General features: G+C 32.9%; 1 long non-coding RNA gene across 5 annotated transcripts; it reads right to left on the bottom strand.

The window, feature by feature from the left end:
- Positions 1–215: 215 nt before the first annotated feature.
- LOC110797380 (uncharacterized) lies at positions 216–3634 on the bottom strand. 5 transcript variants are annotated; one of them, XR_008923527.1, is made up of 4 exons: positions 3298–3634; positions 2711–2759; positions 1656–2590; positions 216–613 (listed from the first exon to the last, which is right to left on the bottom strand). It is a non-coding gene; the product is annotated as an uncharacterized lncRNA (long non-coding RNA). The 5 variants fall into 5 exon arrangements; XR_008923525.1 differs by having other exon boundaries at positions 216–442; positions 3298–3633; XR_002535828.2 differs by having other exon boundaries at positions 216–2590; positions 2711–2821.
- Between the last annotated feature and the right edge of the window lie 208 nt (positions 3635–3842).

Below are 3842 nucleotides of genomic sequence, written 5' to 3'. Positions count from 1 at the left end.
AATTTAAATTAATTGTTAGCATTTAACAAAAAAAGCACTACCATTTTTGGCAGTTTTTAATTTTGTACGAGCTCTTTTTTAGTTTTAATTTTTTTTATTAAATACCTGTAATAAAAAAATAAAAACCAACCATTTTAGATCTTTATCATATCAAATAAACGTCTTGATGTTTCATAACTTAAAATCACATGCAATGTTGTCAACACACTAGGAAAAAACAACAATAGAAAAAGAAAGAAGTATCTTTGTCTTATAGTACATACACTTTTTAATATTTCAAATCAACACACTAAAATTAGAACATTTTACACAATTTCCAGTCGAAAAACATAATTAATCCACCACAATATATTCACAAGGGAAGAACTTGACGCGTCCATTGAGCTATGACTTCATCAATTTGTTCTTGATCATAATTCGGAGCATTGCAATCATGAAAGTACTATAACATGAGAAAGTTAACATGATTAGTAACAAAACATATAATGTCTAGGCATAATTGAACAAAAAAAGTACAAACATCTTCAAAAATTTCAAGTTTTCTTATGGTCGATGATCTCTTTTATGGATCTCATTAATATCCAAAATCCATGACATTCTTTTGCCGAGGACACTACACAAGCAAAATAAAATAAATTATTTATTAATACTTAGAAACAAATATAATTTGTAATAAACACAATCATAATTATAATAAATATTTGTAATAAAACATAATCATAAGTTTTATCAGTGACTCACATCACAGAAAATTCAGAGAGCATACCAATTAACAAGCGAAAGCAGTATCATCCAAAGCATGCAGTAAAAAATAATAGCATAGCCAAAAAAATAAGAGACTACCTGGCATATCAAGGCAACCTCTTATTTAGTTCTCTGCCATCTACATACCTACTTGTATCTCATATCTTAAAAGGGAAAAGTTGGTCTGATTAGCTTATTTATTCTTTCACCAGGAAGATGTTTTCAGTTTTACTCTAAACATGATTGTAGCTCAGAACCTAATATTGGCCATACTGAACTCCATCATCAGCATACAACTGGGTTCTGCACAGCATGTAGATTATAGAGAATTGAAGTGGAGTTACTTGTTGATCTAGGCTCTCCACCTTTAGGTGACTTGTATTAAATTGTGTTGCTTAGTCTGTACATAGAAATCAAAGGCACTCCTTTCCAACTAGTAAAAGGAGCTAGAAAAGCAGTGATTCAATTGAGATACATTATTAGACATTCCTTATTTTTGAATTAAAAGACATCTGTTGCAGATATCAGGAACTAATTTTCAAATCTTTAGTTCATGACTTAAGGTTACACCGTTATACAGTCAACGTGACTACTAATTGACCAAGTATTTGTTAATCAAATTTATTACCTAAACTAAACTTTTGAACGGAATATAATGTAAGTATATATATTAAGTTTCTTCTATAAATTTATTATTTCTGGAGTTTATGGCTGCCCTGTTCTAGAGATTAGAAGACACATTACCATCAATATATAAACAAGCAAGATAAGAGCCAACTTAAACAAGGGTCAACATGCCTATACTCTGTGACAAGGGGGGCAATCGGAGCACACATCATAGTGAACAATTTAACAAAAAGAACCAGACTATCCAACCTAGTAAACATCGAGAGGAGGCCTAGTGAAAGTACCGAGTTTGAGTTGGCTGAAAGTGTTGACTTCCTCTTCATCTGGTATAGTTAGCTACATACTGCTCTTTGTATACTAGAGTTGTCAAAGAAACTCTGGTCAATCAGTGGATTGTCAAGGGTTTCCTGCCAAAAACAACAGGAACCAGCAAACAGGTATCTCATGATGATGCACCGAGTCCGCCACCGAGTCCCCTCTTTGCTCTTCGAATCGCAACACATATATTCCCATTTTCAGCCCTTAAAAACACAATAGAGTCCCCAGCAATTAGCTTTTTAGCATTCACAAATGTACTCTAACCAGTAGTTAATAAGTGACGCCTTGGTGTCCCTTGATATATATGCCTAAATTTCCAGGGTTCGCCATGAACATCCTTTGCTAGAATGTTTTAAACTGGTTGATCCGCTGAATAATCTAACCGCGGAAATATTGTTTCCGCACAATAACGAGGAACAGAAAACCCTCACCCATTATTAGCATCAGACTGAGTCAAAATCTTAGCAAATGAAGCAGGCTTATTCTCTTGCACTTAAGTCCCATGAACTCCAATTTCATCATCACTATAATCTACCTCATTAGTAACAGGACTTAATCGAATCTTTACATACACTTCATCCGTCTCCTGGTCAGCCAAGTATCGTATATCTTCAACTCTACACAGAACATATGACGGAAATCGTGGGAAACTCCTAAAATACACATTTCCATTAGCATGTTCTATATGACCTTGTACAAAATAATAAACCTTTGAGCTCACTGGTGGCATTTGCACCATCCCTCCAGCACAAGCATGCCACAATTGTGAATCTAAACAATTGTCACCCTCTTTTATTTTCTCCTTCGGATCCATAAAAATAATCATGGCATTCATCCAACACAAACCCAACACTAATCAACCAAATTCCAACCCACAACACACTTTTTAATCAATTTCTTTCTGTATAGTACATAAACAAAAACTATATCAAATTTCATACATCTGATCACCAATATGCCATAAATAGAAATAAATTATTTTATAAAATTAAAATTTAACCCAAATAATATATTTTCTTACCTCAATAGGCATGTCATCTATGGAAAACTTGTCAATAGCATAGGAGCTCCTAATTGAAAGATAAATTAATCAATCAAACCCAGAATTTAACCATTGCCGACAAATTCAACCCTGAAAGTTTCTTTATATTTCAGTGTTGAGTTATAACAATTCCAAAAAGTCACAAATTTCTCCAACAAAAAAAAAAATTGGAAAAGGTGATCCGGAATTGTGAAAAGTGAAAACACAGTGACATTAATGTGCTCTGGTTCTCACTGTGATGCGTTCTTTGGACAAGGACCAGGTGAAACTTTCGGATGGCACTCTTTAAACCATAGAGGTTTCTAATACTAATGGAAAATCCAAAAAAATTATTAATTCAAACAATTGCGTGAAAAAATTAGCAATAATTAAATTACAAATTTTTATCACAATTTTTTTGAACATAAAATTGAAGTATTATTGAATTATAATACTCCGTACACCAATTATCCATCGCATCTACATGTAAAAAAATTAAATGAAATGCAATTGAGAATTTTTTAAATTGAATATGAAACAGCGTGATTCAAATAAAAATGTATTTGGTGAAAATTGGAGTTACTAACCTGGGCTTTCTTAGGGATATAATCAATTGGTGGTGCCGCTACAGTACTGGCGTCAGTGCCATTTCCGGTATCGTTGTGACATGTTTCCCATGGTCGTCGAGTCGCTAACTCCATACAAGACAACATCAGAATGATTACAAAGCCTAAATAAGTTATTTGTTCTAAATAAATTATAATAGCATGTGCTAATTCAGAGAGCAAATTATCTCCATTATTGGAATTTGAGGGAATAGAAAAAAGAAAAAAAGGGTTTTAGCGCGACCTAGGTTTTGAAGAGGTGGGTGAGTGGGTCTAATGAAAACTTCTTTGAACATAACGACGGCAATAGCTTCCTCTTTTTTTTTGTTTAAGATAACTTACTAGCAATTAATCACAACATTTAAAGAAAAGCGTGGTAATATATTAAGTTGAAATTATTTTTTCTTTTAACAGCAATATAAAATAAAGTGCTGTTATTTGATATAATTATTAGCGCTTTTTGATAAGCGCTATTAATTAGGCGCTGTTAATGAACATTTTTGTTGTAGTGGCCTATGATTCATCTG

This window comes from Spinacia oleracea, chromosome 6, assembly GCF_020520425.1.
Source record: "Spinacia oleracea cultivar Varoflay chromosome 6, BTI_SOV_V1, whole genome shotgun sequence".
NCBI lineage: Eukaryota > Viridiplantae > Streptophyta > Magnoliopsida > Caryophyllales > Amaranthaceae > Spinacia > Spinacia oleracea.
Note: the sequence above shows the minus strand (reverse complement) of the source record. Positions and strands in the feature narration are given on the sequence as shown.